At 36.9% G+C, this 19,508-nt stretch overlaps 1 protein-coding gene and 1 pseudogene across 1 annotated transcript in view; one reads left to right on the forward strand and one right to left on the reverse strand.

The window, feature by feature from the left end:
• LOC134377893 (zinc finger protein 184) overlaps nucleotides 1-19,508 on the reverse strand; it is a 944,311-nt gene that overhangs the window by 610,078 nt on the left and 314,725 nt on the right. The gene's annotated exons all lie outside the window — the stretch shown is intronic.
• On the forward strand, nucleotides 4,771-5,718 carry LOC134378136 (olfactory receptor 2W3-like; annotated as a pseudogene).

A 19,508-nucleotide genomic window follows, 5' to 3' on the forward strand; every position in this document is an offset into this window, starting at 1 on the left:
CTGAAAGACTGAGAAAGTCCTGGTAAACATTTATTATGTTTGATTTCTGTCTTCTGAACCAAAATATAAGAATGTCAAATATTAATTCATTTAATCATCCAAACAACCCTCATAAGTAAGAACTATTATTATGCCTATTTTACTGTTGATAAAATTGAGCCACAGGGTATTTAAGTAACTTGTCCAAGGTCTCTTATCTACTCCGTAGCATTTCTGGGATCTGAAACCAAATTTCAGAGTCTGGGTTCTTTACCACTAATCTGCCCCTTTCCCAACTATCTGTTGGTCACTAAGTAAATATATTCAGAAAAGGTTGAGTGTGCAAGTCTGTATTTCAAAACAAAAATCTAAGAGCTACTGATTTAGTATCTATAAGCATATGAATGATATTTGAGTCCAGTGTAAAGGTTTATCTCACTCAAAATAATGTTTGAAGGGAATTTTCCAAAATATGAGAAGTATCAATACTCAAGGGTTGTGCTGAGCCATATGAGATGTTGTTGATATTTTTGCTGTGTTTTTTTTTTATGTCACATAAAGTTGGCAGCATTTGATACTTTCATCTGTTTCAATCTTGAAATGTTTTATTTTCTTTGATTCCATTTCACAATGGAATAAAAAACAGTTAACAATGAATCAAAAAGAGAGAACAATTTAATGAAAATAGTATAATAGAAACAAAACAATAACTAGTCCTTATTACATTGTTGCCACACAGCTCAATATGCTATCCAATATAATTACATATATAATTTTATCCCTATAAAAATATGCTCTTTACCATTCCTGTTTCACAGATGAGGAAATTGATTACATAGCAGTTAAATGTCTTGAACAAGGTCATACAAAAGGTAAGGGCAGAGCCATGACTTGAAACCATGCTTGATTTGAAAAATATATGTTTGCATTTTGCAATGATTTTCATAATATACTGCTTTGAGCTGTATATTTTGTAACCTCTATATATTATATATATATATATGTTTCTCTAAGTAGGTTGTAAGTTTCATTTTTAAAATAGGTATTTTTACCAAAGTAATATATGCAAAAGTTAAAGCAACAAGAAATACAGAAAGGTCTATCATAAGAAACAAAAATAATTTCATGTGGTATCTTCCAACACCAAAATGCACACTCTGAGAATAGAATTTTTAACTCCTTCTGTTTTTAGTTGATTTTTAATAATTATAAATATATACTTATATCTTGATTCCTTGATCTACCAATCTTAGTCTCTGTTGATAGGGCTTTAACCAATACTACCAGCTTTTTTATTATTACTATTATTCTTCCATTGGTTGTATAACTTGTATACTCAAACTTCTACACTTTGTTTCACCAGATTCAGAACTATTTCTAGTCTCTCTTTCCTTCTACCTCTCCTCCTATCCTACACCTCCCATCTCTTACCAGCAGTTTACTCTTGCCTTGTCGAAATTGACCTTAGTTCTCTAATATCTCTAAACCCATCAATGGTGAAGTACAATCAGATTAGCAAAACTGGCTTAGAGATAAACACAGTTCTTCCCATGTGTCTGAGGACATTTCTACCCACCTGACACCTAAAGAAAATCAAAGTTCGGTAAGTAAAGAAAGAGTAGGAGTGACCAATAGTATCTTCTACGTGTACAGCCGTGTATACTCTTCTATTGCACGTAATATATATTCTGGCTGTAACTGTTGAGTACAAAAATAATTTCATGTGGTATCTTCCAACACCAAAATGCATCTAGAGCAGAGTTTTTGCACATTGTAATTATTTTTACTCTTCGCTTATGGGAAATATATTATGCTGTAGTGTTCTAATAATTTCAATCACAATCCCTTTCAGTAATTGTTCTGTTATATTTGTAACATCTAGTTTTCAAAAAAAAAAAAAACAGTTATTTTTAGCAGTTAATCTTTGTCAATGGCATTGTTATTTTTGAATTTATCATTTTTTTAACTTAAAATTCAGCAACATTTGAACTAATGAACAATTATATATCTCTTCTTTGCTTTAGAAAACTGAGTTTTGGAGATATTTCCTTCACTTGATTTATCTTACATAGACCTCTTTGACATATTTTTTTTTTTTTGATTGGTGATTAAAGGACTTTAAATCACTTAGTTCACCTTAACTGATTCCAATAGGTGATATTGGGGTCATCGGTTAATACATTTTCTTTCTGTTTTAGCCCCATGTTGCTTAGAAACTTGGCTCGAGAGTCAAACAGTTGTGGGTCCAAATCCTGCATCTAGAACTTCATAGGCTGTGTACATGTTGATAAATTAATTAATCCTTCAAATTCAATTACGAGGATTAAATAAAGAAGTCCAAGAAAACTGTTAGCTCAGTGCTCAGCACTGAGTAAAGGCTCAATAATATTGATAGTAATACATTCATTTTTGTGAGTTTTGATGACTGTCTTTCTTAATCAATGAGGTTAGTTACTACCTATTTCATTAATCCTATCCCTAGTATGTGACACAGTGTTCGGCATATAATAGGAGCTCAATAAATATTTGCTGAATATTGAATTATTTATCAATATAAATATTTTCAGTAATTTTTATTTCAGAGATGATAATCTTAACCTCTTTGACCTAAAGCTGTATCAACATTTTATCAGCAGAGTCCTTTTAAAATCAGTTAGAGGGGGCTGGCTGCTTAGCTCAGTTGGTTAGAGCACAGCCTTGCAAAAGCAAGGCCAAAGGTTCCCTATGCTGGCCAGCCACCAAAAAAATTAACAAATAAAATTAGGTAAAATCACTTAGAATATAGCTTCCAGTCAAAATTTTCCTCTTGGTCCATCTATTCAGCTATAATTAACTTAAAGTGACTAAAATTGATTAGACTTTACTAATAATACTGCTAATATTTACACTCAAAATAGCATGGGAAAAGTTCTTCTCTTAATTATGTATAACACAGACCTGGTCTCTCCTATTAATAACAGTAATCACTGGTATCTATAACATAGTTTATCATGTGCAAAGCACTTTACAAGGCTGGAAAGATATCAATATGTGTGAGATGCTGCCTCTCCTGGATCTCAGTTTGATGCTTACGTGGCCAGAAAACAGCACTAGTTATAATAGTAACTACTCACAGTAACTGGTTAAAGTGGTAACTGGTAGAGTCATAATGCTTTTTATATACCTGGGTCAAAGGTGACATGGAAAGCTGTAATTCACATCAACCTCATGAGGTAATGAAATTATTTAACAAGACAATACATAGAATATTAAGCCGAGGTCTTCTGATTCAAACACCACATTCTATAGATAAGTACAGGAAGCATCTTTATTAATTTAAGACATTGAGAAATATCCTGTTACATAACAGATCATAAATTTATCTTTGAGTTTTAGTTATCTGAATTTGACAGTGCCTTTGACACATTCAAAGAAATCTAAAATTTTTACTTCTCCAATTACATAATGCAACCAAGGAAATCTTTGATTCCAGAAAGTATTAAAAGGATATTGAGATTTTTCTTGTGCATATAAGTTTTTACAAAGTCCACATCTATGACTTTTGAATTGATCCATTAGTTCATAATATGAAAACTTGACTTACCTGGATTTTTAAATTTGGCAATTAGCTCTTCCTTAGGAGGGGAAAAAAAAAACATATTGTTTTTTTAAAGCAACATGATAGCATTCTCTGTCAATGTATTAAAATGTCTAAATCAAGCTTTTTTTTAGAATTTATATCATTTTAAAACTTGATATATGAAGAACTATAAGTCCACCTCACATTTATATCCAGTTAAAAAGTATAATTATAAACATCATTCATAAAAGGAAGAAATCTTTAAAATACAATATTCATGGAAAACTTTGAATAATTGTGTTTTGTAAAATTGCAATTTTATGAAATAGGTGAGTATATATTTGTAGGCAGAGAAAATAAGAATTTCACATAAAGAACTAAGTGAAATTGGGGATTTCATCATTTACAAAAGAATTTATATGTTGTTATGGATTCACCTGTTAAATTAAAATTGAAAGGCTGTACCTTGTATTCCAGTGAGTCAATGAAATCAGCCATTACTCCTGTTTCCATTGTTATGTTAAAAGTCATTTTGGGCTTCTATTGATAGACCTTTTTATGACCTGTGACATGCTAGCTCAGTGACCCCCCCCCCCAAAATTAATCAACCTCACTGCTAATAATTTCAAATTTAAACAATATGAGATACCAAACAATGGCCAAAGATTTGGGAGAACATGCTGGTTACAGTGCAGCAAAACAGGCACTTCCATGATCTACCAAGAGCTTTAAAATATAGGAAATATCCTTAATGACCAACTGCAGAGAAATGTTTGGATAAATAGTGCCATAGCCACAGGAATATTATACAGACTTTAAATCTCATAATATTATGTTGAATAAAATAATATTCAGAATATAAAATTTTAAAGACACTGTGATTTAGGTTGTGTTAAATTATATGTACTCATAAAAGACTGAAAGGAAGTAAATCGGTAGTGCAATAGTGGTTGTTTCTGAGATGTGGGCAATCTTTTCTTATTCTTTCTATGTCTTTGTTTTCCAAATATTCTACAATGATCTGTACTTCTTTAGTATCCAAAAAGAAATAAAAGAAGCCAATAAGAAGAGATATTCTTCCCCAAATATGTAATCTATGTGTGTCTCCACAGAATATTGAAATTTTATATAGGGATGTATTTTGCATTATTACTTGATATTATCTTGCCTTTCTGTCCTTTGCCCGCCTCATGAAGAGAACTGGATGTGTTCCTATTGGCTTCCCTGCAGGCATGTACTGATTGTCCACTGTCATGACCAACCAGAGCTGCCAGGAACAGTTCATCTTACTGGGTTTCTCAGACAGACCCAGCCTGGAGCAGATCCTCTTTGTGTTTGTCCTCATCTTCTACCTCGTGACCCTAGTGGGCAACATCGTCATTATCTTGGTCTCCCACCTGGACCCCTGCCTCCACACACCCATGTACTTCTTCCTCATTAACTTGTCCTTTCTAGATCTCTGCTTTACCAGCAGCTCCATCCCGCAGCTGCTTTTCAACTTAGGCAGCCCAGACAAGACCATCAGCTACACGGGTTGTGCCATCCAGCTCTTTATGTTCCTGGGGCTGGGTGGCACGGAATGTGTTCTCTTGGCAGTCATGGCTTATGACCGCTTCACTGCAATCTGCAAGCCCCTTCACTATTCTGTCATTATGCACCCTCAGCTCTGCTGGAAGTTGGTGTCTGTGGCCTGGGGGGTTGGACTACTCAACTCCCTGGTTATGTCTCCGGTGACCATGAAGCTACCACGATGTGGGAGATGTCAGGTGAAACATTTCCTGTGTGAGATGCCAGCTCTGATCAAAATTGCCTGTGTGGACACAGTGGCTGTGGAGAGCACTGTTTTTGTCTTATCAGTAATAATTGTCCTGGTGCCCCTGTCTCTTATCCTCATCTCTTATAGCCACATTGCCCTAGCAGTGTTGAGAATCAAGTTGGCTGCAGGAAGAAGGAAGGCTTTCAACACGTGTGGGTCCCACCTCACTGTAGTCTCCTTGTTTTATGGTAATATTATCTACATGTATATGCAACCAGGAAACAATTCTTCTCAGGACCAAGGGAAATTCCTTACCCTCTTCTATAACTTGGTGACCCCTATGCTAAACCCTGTCATTTATACACTGAGAAACAAGGATGTAAAGGGTGCACTGAAGTGGCTTATATCTAGAAAAACAAAGTGAAAGAGACTTTTCCTAAGGTTGCTTCTTTTACTTATTTCCTAGAAATAAATAATTCTTGAAATGCAATTTTAAAATTCATTTAAATATCCCTACCTACCCAATAAAAACCTCCAGGCGTGGGGCTTGGGAATATGTCTTATAAAGGCCCAAATATGATGCTGATGATTAGGTAAATCATAGGAAAAATTTAATTTGTATATCATCATGTGTCTGACACGTCAAATCATCTTTTTTCCTCCTTTGCAAGTTAGCCACATCCAGTTAAAATCCAACAAAACCATGAATCAATGTTTTAATACTATGCGTTAACTGACAGGACTTATGACTAGTAAAAATCATTTGATGATCTTCCTCATTGATAATTTGTATAATTGTCTTTTTTATCATGGAATTGAGCAAATGGAGTGCTAAAATACAATAATTTTGTCTTCTGATGTCTATACATTTCATTATATAGAGAAGATAGAGAATTAGCCTAGACATGGCCTATCATATCATTTAAATTTTTGAGTTCAACACTGTTTCACTGATCAACAGCAGTAAAATTACTTGGATATATATATATATTATATATACACACACACACACACACACACACACACACATACACAAACATATACATATATATATATAAAGTATATCTCTCCCCACCCCACGTCCCAACACCAGAAATTCTGAGGTTTAGTAAATCTGCGAATATTTGCATTGAGAAAGCTTCTCATGTGATTCTAACATAAATTTATGTTTAAAAACTAATGATCCATTCTAAATCTTTTCATTTGATAGATTTGAAAACATCATCTAACAGACTACAAATAGTAGAACTAAGAATTTAACACAAGTGTGTGAATGTATTGGGATGAGTATAAATGTTCTAACTTTTTAAATACAAATTTTATTTTAAGGGGCTGTTAAAAGTGACAATAATAAAGCATAAAAGCTATGTGTTTATAACTGTGCATATATACACATTTAAGCACACGAGCTTCTGGTGCTTGTGCCAAGTTACAAGTGACTAATTTCTAAAGTATATGAAAGAATCAAGATTTATAATCCTATGTTTTCCTAGTGTTAGGAAAAAAAGAAATATATTCAAGGGCATCTTCTCACTATGATTCATCTTAAGGACAAGGGTTCTATCCTAGTGAGCCCTTTAAATAGCTACTTTTTCAATTAAAATTTTCAAGTAGACATTGCTGAACATAGCTTTGACACAATGCAAAAAAAAATTAACCAAATAATTTTATTGTATTGTTTTCTTTTTATTGGAGAAATTGATTTGTGTTTATTTTCTTTAAAAGCATATTATGCTGTTCTATGGACTAGGTCCCACATTAAGTAATATCCTTTTGCATCCAAAGTAGAAAAGTAGTAAAGGCCATTTAAAAGACTGAAAAAGGAAAGTTTTCCTGAGGCAAGGTCAGTTTAGTTTTTAGTTCATAAGGTGTTTCTGTCATCGGAGTGCTTCAATTTCTTCTCTGCTATCACTCACATCATAGCAACAGTTCTCATTCCTTCAGTTTTTACAACTATGCAGACAGCCCCCAAATTCAAAAATTGATTCCAAACATCAGGTATTATATTTCCAACTATTTTCTGGCCAAAATCATTTATATGATGAACAAATTTCACTTTCATAAATCAAACTCATTCTATGTAAAGCAAAATATTCCTCTTGATTCATCTCTCTTGTCCAATAGAAGGAATGTCTAAAAAGATTCAAGACATTAGAAATACCTTTGATGTAATCTCACTTGTCTATTTTTGCTTTTATTGCTTGTGCTTTTGAAATCTTATTTAAAAAATCTTTGGCAGACCCATGTTGTGGATCATTTCCCCTATGTTTTCTTCTAGCAGTTTCATAGTTTCAGGTATTTCGTTTAAATCTTTAATCCATTTTGAGTTGGTTTTTGTAAATTAGTACAGCTATTATGAAAAAACATATGGAGATTCCTCAAAAAATTAAAAGTAGACCTATCATTTGATCCAGTGATCCCACTGCTAGGCATGTACCCAAAGGAAAGGAAGTCAGTATGTTGAAGAAATATCTGCACTTCCATGTTTATTGCAGCACAACTGACAATAGCCAAGATCTGGAATCAACAAAAATGTCCAACAACCAATGAATAGATTTTTAAAATGTAGTATATGTATACAATGGGATTCCATTCAACCATAAAAAAGAATGAAAACCTATCATTTACAACAAGATGAATGAATGTGGGGGACATTATTTTAAGTGAAGTAAGCCAGGCAGAGAAAGAAAAATATCACATGACCTCAGTCTTATGTGGAATCTGAAAAATAAACAAAGTTGATATTAAAGAGGCAGAGAGTAGATCAGTGGCTACCAATTAGATAGGAAGAATAAGTTCTGGTGTTCTACTACACAGTAGGGTGACTACGGTTAACAGTCAAGCTTTGTATATTACATAATAGCTACAGGAGAGGCTTTTGAGTGTTGTCAGCAGGAAGAAATGATAAATGCATGAGGTGATTGATACTTTAACTACCCTGACCCCGTTATTATACAACATATATGTCGGGCTGGATCACAGACCCCTCTGCCACATCCTGTGCAGGTTGTGAGTCAGGTAGTTGGAAAAAAGATTCTGGCAGCTGATGGTAGGGTAGACATGCTTTATTCTGACGTGAGCTCTGCCAGCCAGTGGTTCAGCTGTTGTCTTTTTATACCAAAAGTACAAAATAGTGGCAATGAGCCAAGGAATATATGTGCAGACATGTGCAGTTACACTACTCTTATACAACTTGTTTACAATAGATGAGTTGAATCATACCCAGCTGGATATGAGGCGAGGGGGCCTGACTATACTGACTCCATTTTTCTCGCATACATGTGTATCAAAACATCAGATTGTACCTCATAAGTATGTACAATTATAATGTGTCAATTAAAATTTTTAACAATTTAAGAAAAAAATAAATTCTTTTGGCTCCCATCTCTACCTACATTTGAAATCTTGCAAGGAAAATGATTCAGGCCCTAGCATGTGGTAGATAATCAGTAAATATTTGCAGATAGAATGAATGGAAAGTAGTTTATTAACATTTTATTTTTCCTAGGAAAATGACCATATGATGTACAAATACTAAGACATTTACAGTATCTCTTCCCATACATTCCTGTATATCTACACAGTCCACAAAGACAGGTTAATTCTGACAAGAGCCCTTAAACAAAGTGGGGGCTCCAAAAAGCTGCAAACTTGAGGTAAGAGTGGATGAGAAATAAACCTGTCACACAGAAGACAAAAGAAATGTGCCCATCTTGACCTTGGAAAAGAATACAGTTGCTGTTGAGTGGAGGGTCAGTTTATTTCTTCTCCTGAAAATTATAACTTCAGGTTGGCCAATTTGTGTATTTGCAGCCAAAATTCACACTATGGGGTCAGAGAAGTTTAAGGTAGAGAAATTAATGTAAAGTTGTCTTAGGTTGATAAGACAATCCCACAGTAAATTTGTTGTTTCTCCATAAGTGATCAGCTCTTTTTTTCTGGATGCTTTTATAATTTTCTCTGTCTTTAATGTTCTCAAATTTAACTATAATATACCTCAATGTGAGTCTTTCTTCATCTTTCCTCTTTAGAATTCTATAGTCTCTTTTAGACAAAAATTACCACTATTTTTAAATTTCAAAACTGTATCACCACACGTCTTCAGATATTTTCTTCTCATCATATTCATTTTGCTATCATCCTTTGAGTCCTACTATTTGGATACTAACACTTTTATACCTGTTTAACATATCTCTCCAAATCACTGTTCTGTTCTGTTTTTCTTCTTTCTTGTGTGAGATTTCCTCATTCTTTTCTGCAGTTTACTAATTCATCATGTACACACAGCCATTCAGCCATTGTAGTTGTTATCTATTTTTGTATTTATTAAAACAAATACATATTTTATGTCACTTCATCTTGGTTCCATTTTTAATTTTTCTTTTACTACTTTAATATTAGTAATCCACTTACTAGGTTCATTTTATATCTTTCCATGTTTTGTTGAAATTTTTAATCTTGTATTTCTTTTTTTTTTTTTATTGAAATTGCAGTTCTCTTTAAGTGCCTTGTGATTTTGGGCCTGTGTGCTCATTTTCCTCTCAGAGCATTAGCTCCTCTTTGAGGCATTGTGTAGGAAGGAAGACCAGACCCCATTATGTGTCACCCACAGCAACCACTTGGCGTGGAGATGGTGAATCCTACGGTGGAGTGGGAGAGCTAGGGAAATGACTTCCTGACATTTGTTTGTTATAACCCCTGACCTTTCTTCTTAGCCCCTTATAAACACAGGGCTTCTGCACTGCTCTTATTTTATTCCTGAAGACATTTGGACCAGAGTTATCTCTTGCTGCATTTGTAGGGTAAACACTGTGTGCCTCAAGACAGTAGCAGAGGAGAAGCTAGAGCAGAACCTTCACAATTACCCTTCTAATCTAACCTCTCTGAGGCCAGCATAACCCTGATACCAAAACCAGACAAGGAAACAACAAAAAAAGGAAACTGGAGGCCAATATCCCTGATGAACACAGATGCAAAAATCCTCAACAAAATACTATCAAACTGAATCCAATAGCATACTAAAAAGGTTACTTACCATGATAAAGTGGGGTTTATTCTAGGGATGTAAGGTTAGTTTAACATGTGCAAATCAATAAACAAGATACATCACATCAACAGAATAAAGGACAAAGCCATGTGATCATTCTCAATTGATGCAGAAAAAGCATTTGATAAATTTCAACATTCATTCTTAATAAAACCCCAAACAAATTAGGTATATATAGAAGGAACATACTTCAACACAATAAAGGCCATATGTGACAAACCCACAGCTAATAGCATAATGAATGGGCTAAGAACTGGAACAAGACAAGGATGCCCACTTTCTACACTCTTATTCAACATAGTACTGGAAGTCCTAGCCAGAGCAATTAGGCAAGAGATAGAAATTAAGAGCATCCAAATTGCAAAGGAGTAAGTCAAATTGTCCCTGTTTGTAGGTGACATGATCTTATATAGAGAAAACCCTAAAAGCCCCACCAAAAACCTCTTAGAACTGATAAATTCAGTAAAGTTGCAATATACAAAATCAACATACAAAAATTGGTAGCATATCTGTATACCAATAATGAGCAATATGAAAAGGAAATCAAGAAAGCAATCCCATTTACACTACCTACAAAAGAAACACCTAGGAATTAATTTACCTAAGGAGGTGAAAGTTCTCTACAAGCAAAAGTATAAAACACTGATGAAAGAAATTGAAGATGACACAAAAAATTGGAAAGACATCCCATATTCATGGATTAGAAGAATGAATATTGTGAAAATGATCATACTACCAAAAGCAATCTCTAGATTCAATGCAATTTCTATCAAAATACCAACAACATTCTTCACAGAAATAAAAAACAACTCTAAAATTTGTATGGAATCGGAAAAGACCCCCAATAGGCAAAGCAATCCTGAACAAAAAGAACAAAGCTGGAAACATCATATCACTGACTTCAAAATATATTATAAAGCTATAGTAACCAAAACAGCATGGTACTGACATTAAAAACAGACACGTGGACCGAAGGATCAGAATAAAGAACCCATAAATAAAGCCATGTATTTAGAGCCAACTGATTTTTTACAAAGATGCCAAGAATATTCATTGGGGAAAGGACAGTCTTTTTAATAAATAGTGCTGAGAAAACTGAATAAAAACATGCAGAAGAATGAAACCAGACCCTTATCTCTCACCATATGCAAAAATAAACTTAAAATGGATTAAAGACTTAAATGTAAGACCCAAATCGTGAAACTACTAGAAAAAAAGCATAGGGGAAACACCTCAGGATACTGGGCTGTGCAAAGATTTTTTGAAGAGAACCTCAAAAGCAAAGGAAAAAAAGCAAAAATAGACAAATGGGATTATGTCAAATTAAAAAGCTTCTGCACAGCAAAGGAAACAATCATAGAGTGAAGAGACAACCTGCGGAGTGGGAAAATATATTTGCAAACTATGCATCTGACAAGGAATTAATTTCCAGAATATACAAAGAACTCAAACAACTCAACAGAAAAAAATAAAAATAAAGAAATCTTAAAAAAAATAAATGGGCAAATGGGCTGAACAGACATTTCCAAAAGAAGACATACAAATGGCCAACAGGCATATGAAAACATGCTTAACACCACTAATCATCAGGGAAAAGCAAATCAAAACCACTTTAGGTATCATCTCACTCCAGTTAGAATGGCTATTATCAAAAAGAAAATAACAAATGCTGGCGAAGATGCAGAAAAAAGGGAACTCACATACTGTGGCTGGGAATGTAAATTAGTTCAGCCATATAGAAAACAGCAGGGAGTTTCCTCAAAAAAACTACAAATAGAACTACCATATGATCCAGCAATCCCACTATGTGTGGGTATACACACAAAGGAAAGGAAATCAGTATATCAGAGAGATATTTGCACTTTTGTGTTTATTGCAGAACTATTTACAATAGCCAAAATAAGGAATCAACTTAAGTATTCATCCATAGATGAATGAATAAAGAAAATGTGGTATGTACACACAATGGAATACTATTCAGCCATAAAAAGGAATGGAATCTGGACTTTAAAGATGGCAGTGGCTGCGGCGGCTGGCGCGGAGTAGCTGAGGTGGAAAAGGTGGCCACTGGGCCTCAGGCAGCCGGGAAACTTGTGGACCCTCCTCTTGCCATCTCTTAAGGGAGGACCGCTGCTGCTGGCCGGTCGTGGGGGGTGACCGCCACTTTGCCCTCGGCAGGAGAGGCTGCCTCATTTACAGGCAACAGCTTTGAAGTGTGGAGCAGGAAAAGAACTGTTTCTTAGCTGCAAAAGCGAGTCTCTAAACAGGGAACACGGCGCCAGGGCTGCTGTGGATGCAGACAGGATCCCGGAGGCCGGGGCCGCGCTGAAGGCGACCATCTGCCCTATTCACGATTCAAGGTTTCAGGCTGGCATTGAAGAAGATTCCTGGGAGCACCCGAGCCACACCGCGACTGAACAGCCTGAGGCGGCAGCGGCCGAGAACGGGAAAGGCGGCAAACCAGAGGCAGAGAGTGAGCGCCCGACCTGGCACAACCCTGTGAGTGACCCCTGAACCAGTCCTGTGGGCGGCAGACGCCCACCCGACTCCCGCCTGCATCACCAGGCCACTCACCGCCCCGGGGCTCCCTACATTTTCCCAGGTCCGGGTAGCTCCGCCTGGCTCGGCCGCCACTGAGCCCTCCCACTTGCTTGGCCTGGCGCGGGGCTTTCTGGAGCCTGCGGGCCGGCCTCCCCTCCCACTCCCTCCGTGGTTCTCTGGCAGGTTGGTGGCGTGGGGCGTCCCCGGCCAGTGTTGGGAGGGCAAGGAAGTATGGGCGGACCCGACTCTCACTCTACCGCACCCTGGACTCTGGCCCCCGGTAAACTTCCTGTTACTGGGAGGCAGATACCATCTCTGCGGACACCAGTTCGGAAAAAAGCCTAACAAATTTCTGGTTGGGAATAGTGTGGTAGGAGAGTTCCCAGGTCCGCTTGAACCTGCTGGAGAGCTGGCTGCAGGCGGGCGCTAGACTCGGTTTATACCAGGGGGATACAAAGGTGAACAAGTCCTGAGAAAGATCTACACAGTGCTACAAAGGCACCCAGAGTGACCGGTCGTCTGTGCCTAGCAGAAACCTGGTAGACTTCCTGAGCGAGGCGGTGCCGAGCAGGGTCTTGAAGGCCCAGCTGATAGACGAGGGTTGCAGAAGACACGCCCCAGCCCAGCACAGTGTGCACAGAGTGGGGAAATGTGCGGCCAGGGAGGCGGAGACTCGACAGAAACCACACACCCTGTGGGGTCGCCACTGCACGATCCAACAGCCTGGGCCAGAGCACACGGAAAAGGGAGAAGTCCTGCACAGGAAGTGAAAGCTCAAAAGCGATCACACACCCTGTGGTACGTGAGCCACCAGCCCAGTAGAGTCCAAGCTGACCAGAAAGGTGGCTCCCCAGAGAAGCCCAAGACCCGAGGCAACCACACACACAAGGCACTAGAGGCCAACTGAGCAGCCACAGAGGTAGCCAAACGAAATTGCCAACCACAGCAACATCCTAGTTAGTCATTAGTCTCAAACCGGTGGACTGTGAAACCCCCTGCCACAATGAATAAACATCAAAAAAATGATACCAGAAATACAAAAAATCAAGAAAGTACACCACCAAAAGTTAATCAATCTCAAACTCTAGATCCTATAGAACAAGAAGCCCTTGAAATGACTGACAAGGAATTTCGAGTGATAATTCTAAGGAAACTGAATGAGATACAAGAAAACACAGCTAGACATCGTGACGAAATGAGGAAAAGTACACAGGATCTGAAAGAGGAAATGTACAAAGAAATCAATGTCCTGAAAAAAAATGTAGCAGAACTTGCTGAACTGAAGAAGTTATTCAGCGAAATAAAAAACAAAACCGAGAGTTTAACCAGCAGGCTTGTCGAAGTTGAAGAGAGAACCTCTGAACTTGAAGATGGGCTGTTTGAAATAACACAAGCAGACAAGAAGAAAGAAAAAAGAATCAAGGACATTGAAGAAAATCTGAGAGAGATATCAGACAACCTTAAGCGCTCAAATATCCGAGTCATGGGTATTCCAGAAGGGGAGGAAAATGGAGATTCCATTGAAAACATATTCAAAAAAATAGTGGCAGAAAACTTCCCAGGTATAGGAAAAGTCATAGATCTTCAGATCCAGGAAGCTCAACGATCTCCAAACATATTCAACCCAAAAAGGCCTTCTCCAAGACATGTCATAGTCAAATTGGCAAAACTCAGAGACAAAGAGAGAATCTTAAAAGCTGCAAGAGAGAAGCGTCAAATCACCTATAAGGGAGCCCCAATCAGGCTAACATCAGACTTTTCATCACAAACCCTAAAGGCTAGAAAGGAATGGGATGATATTTTCAAAATACTAAAAGACAAAGATTGCCAGCCAAGAATACTCTACCCTGCAAGGCTATCCTTCCAAAATGAAGGGCAAATAGTATATTTCTCAGACAAACAAAAACTGCGGGAGTTCACTACCACACGACCACCCTTACAAGAAATCCTCAAGGGAGTACTGGGTTTGGTTCCTGAAAAATAACTACCACTGCACTAAAAACCCAAGAAAAATCAAAACCCACTAGTATAATAAAAATGGCATTCATGAAGAGAAAACAAGCAAACAAAAACGCTATCTACAACCTAAGGAACCAACAAACACAGAAACCAATCAGTAAATCAGAAAGCAAGGAACAAAAGAGACCTAAGACAACCAAACAACCAACAAAATGCTAGGAATAAATCAACACCTTTCAATAACAACTCTTAATGTAAAAGGCTTAAATTCCCCAATTAAAAGACACAGACTGGCTGACTGGATCAAAAAGGAGGACCCAACTATATGCTGCCTACAAGAGACCCACCTCACCCATAAAGATTCACACAGACTAAGAGTGAAAGGATGGAAAAAGATTTACCATGCAAACAGAAAAGAAAAACGAGCTGGAGTAGCTATTCTTATATCTGACAAAATAGACTTTAAACTAAAAACCATAAAAAGAGACAATGAGGGACACTACTTAATGATAAAAGGGTTGATCCATCAAGAAGACATAACAATCATATATATGTATGCACCCAATGTTGGAGCAGCCAGATTTATAAAACAAACTCTATTAGACCTAAAGAAGGAAATAGACACTAATACCATAATAGCAGGGGACCTGAACACCCCACTGTCAATATTAGACAGATCATCTAGGCAAAGAATCAGTAGAGAAACACAAGATCTAAACAAGACTCTAGACCAATTGGAATTGGCAGATATCTACAGAACATTCCACCCAACAACCTCAGAATATTCATTCTTCTCATCAGCACACGGATCATTCCCAGGATAGATCACATATTAGGTCACAAATCAAGTCTCAATAAATTCAAAAAAATTGGAATTATCCCATGTATCTTCTCAGACCACAATGGATTAAAACTAGAAATTAATAACAAACGAAACTCTGGAAACTATACAAACACATGGAAATTAAACAGCATTCTACTCAATGACATATGGGTCCAAGAAGAAATCAAGCAGGAAATCAAAAAATTTCTTGAAATTAATGAAAAAAATGATACATCATACCAAAACCTGTGGGATACTGCAAAAGCAGTATTGAGGGGAAAATTTATTGCATTAAACGCTCACTTCAGAAGAATGGAAAGATGGCAAGTGAACAACCTAACACTTCACCTTAAAGAACTAGAAAAACAAGAACAATCCAAACCTAAAGTTAGCAGACGGAAAGAAATCATTAAGATCAGAGCAGAACTAAATGAAATTGAAAACCAAAAAACAATTCAAAAGATCAACGAATCAAAAAGTTGGTTTTTTGAAAAGATAAATAAAATTGACAAACCATTAGCATGGCTAACAAAAAAAAGAAGAGAGAAGACTCAAATAACAAAAATTAGAAATGAAAAAGGCGATATTACAACTGATTCATCTGAAATACAAGGAATCATTCGAGACTACTATAAACAACTATACGCCAACAAATTTGAAAATCTGGAGGAAATGGATAAATTTCTGGACACACACAAGCTCCCAAAACTGAACCATGAAGATGTAGAAAATTTGAACAGACCAATAACAATAAAGGAGATCAAAGCTGTTATCAGAAGGCTCCCAACAAAGAAAAGCCCAGGACCAGATGGATTCACAGCAGAATTTTACCAAACATTCAAAGAGGAATTGACACCCATTCTTTACAAACTATTCCAAAAGATTCAAACGGATGCAAATCTCCCAAACTCATTCTATGAAGCAAACATCATCCTGATACCAAAACCCGGTAAAGATATAACCAAAAAAGAAAACTACAGGCCGATATCCTTGATGAATATAGATGCAAAAATCCTCACTAAAATACTAGCAAACAGAATACAGCAACACATACGAAAAATTATTCATCACGATCAAGTGGGATTCATTCCAGGGATGCAAGGTTGGTTCAACATACGCAAATCAATAAATGTGATACACCATATTAATAAACTCAAACACAAGGACCATATGATCATCTCTATAGATGCTGAAAAACCATTTGATAAAGTTCAGCACTCATTCTTGACAAAGACCCTCTATAAGTTAGGTATAGAGGGAAAGTATCTCAACATAATTAAAGCCATATATACCAACCCCACTGCCAATATCATCCTGAATGGGGAAAAGCTGAAAGCTTTCCCTTTAAGAACAGAAACTAGACAAGGATGCCCACTCTCACCACTCCTATTCAACATAGTGTTGGAAGTACTAGCCAGAGCAATCAGAGAAGAGAAGGAAATAAAGGGCATCCAGATTGGAAAAGATGAAGTCAAGCTGTCCCTGTTTGCAGATGACATGATCCTATATATTGAACAGCCTAAAACCTCTACAAAAAAACTCTTGGAATTGATAAATGATTTCAGCACAGTAGCAGGATACAAAATCAACACACAAAAATCAGTAGCATTTCTTTTCTCCAATAGTGAACATGCAGAACAAGAAATCAAGAAAGCCTGCCCATTTACAATAGCTACCAAAAAAATAAAATACTTAGGAATTGAGTTAACCAAAGAGGTGAAAAATCTCTATAATGAGAACTACAAACCACTGCTGAGAGAAATTAGAGAGGATACAAGAAGATGGAAAGATATCCCATGCTCTTGGATTGGAAGAATCAACATAGTGAAAATGTCCATACTACCCAAAGTGATATACAAATTCAATGCAATCCCCATCAAAATTCCAAAAACATTTTTCTCAGAAATGGAAAAAACTATCCAGTCATTTATATGGAACAATAAAAGACCACGCATAGCCAAAGCAATGCCGAGCAAAAAAAATAAAGCTGGAGGCATAACACTACCTGACTTTAAGCTATACTACAAAGCTATAATAACCAAAACAGTATGGTACTGGCATAAAAACAGACACAGTGACCAATGGAATAGAATAGAGAATCCAGAAATCAACCCACACACTTACTGCCATCTGATCTTTGACAAAGGCACCAAGCCTATTCACTGGGGAAGGGACTGCCTCTTCAGCAAATGGTGCTGGGATAACTGGATATCCATATGCAGGAGAATGAAACTAGATCCATACCTCTCACCGTATACTAAAATCAACTCAAAATGGATTAAGGATTTAAATATACACCCTGAAACAATAAAACTTCTTAAAGAAAACATAGGAGAAACACTTCAGGAAATAGGACTGGACACAGACTTCATGAACAGAACCCCAAAAGCACGGGCAACCAAAGGAAAAATAAACAAATGGGATTATATCAAACTAAAAAGCTTCTGCACAGCAAAAGAAACAATTAACAGAGTTAAAAGACAACCAACAGAGTGGGAGAAAATATTTGCAAAATATACATCTGACAAAGGATTAATATCCAGAATATATAAGGAACTCAAACAACTTTACAAGAAGAAAACAAGCAACCCAATTAAAAAATGGGCAAAAGAGCTAAGTAGGCATTTCTCTAAGGAAGATATACAAATGGCCAACAGACATATGAAAAAATGCTCTTCATCACTCAGCATCCGGGAAATGCAAATCAAAACCACACTGAGATACCACCTAACCCCAGTTAGGATGGCTAAAATCCAAAAGACTCTGAACGATAAATGCTGGCGAGGTTGCGGAGAAAAAGGAACTCTCATACATTGTTGGTGGGACTGCAAAATGGTGCAGCCTCTATGGAAAATGGTATGGAGATTCCTCAAACAACTGCAGATAGATCTACCATACGACCCAGCTATCCCACTGTTGGGAATATACCCAGAGGAATGGAAATCATCAAGTCGAAGGTATACCTGTTCCCCAATGTTCATCGCAGCACTCTTTACAATAGCCAAGAGTTGGAACCAGCCCAAATGTCCATCATCAGATGAGTGGATACGGAAAATGTGGTACATCTACACAATGGAATACTACTCAGCTATAAAAACGAATGAAATACTGCCATTTGCAACAACATGGATGGACCTTGAGAGAATTATATTAAGTGAAACAAGTCAGGCACAGAAAGAGAAATACCACATGTTCTCACTTATTGGTGGGAGCTAAAAATTAATATATAAATTCACACACACACACACACACACAAACGGGGGGGGAAGAAGATATAACAACCACAATTACTTGAAGTTGATACGACAAGCAAACAGAAAGGACATTGTTGGGGGGGATGGGGGGGAGGGAGAAGGGAGGGAGGTTTTGGTGATGGGGAGCAATAATCAGCCACAATGTATATCGAGAAAATAAAATTTTTTTAAAAAATTTTTAAAAAAAGAAAAAATAAATAAAAGGAATGGAATCCTGTCATTCACAGCTCCATGGATGAGCCTGGAGGACATCGTGTTAAATGAAGTAAGCCAGGAACAGAAAGAGAAATCCTGCATGTTCTCACTAGTGGAAGCTAAGAAAATTGATCATATAGGAGTAGAGTACAATGGCAGTTATCAGAGGATGCAAAGGGTGGAGGAAGGAGAGATAGAGAGAGGTTGGGTAACAGATACTAAAGTACAGTTAGGAGAATAATATCTAGCATTTTATAGCACTGTAGGGTGACTATATGTAACAATTTATTGTGCACTTTAATTAGCTAGAATAGAGGACTTTGAATGCTCCCAACATAAGTAAATGATAAATGGTTAAGGTAATGAAAAAAGATCAGTGGTTGCCAGCTTTTCGG

Source organism: Cynocephalus volans, chromosome 5 (genome assembly GCF_027409185.1).
Source record: "Cynocephalus volans isolate mCynVol1 chromosome 5, mCynVol1.pri, whole genome shotgun sequence".
In the NCBI taxonomy this organism is placed as follows: Eukaryota; Metazoa; Chordata; class Mammalia; order Dermoptera; family Cynocephalidae; genus Cynocephalus; species Cynocephalus volans.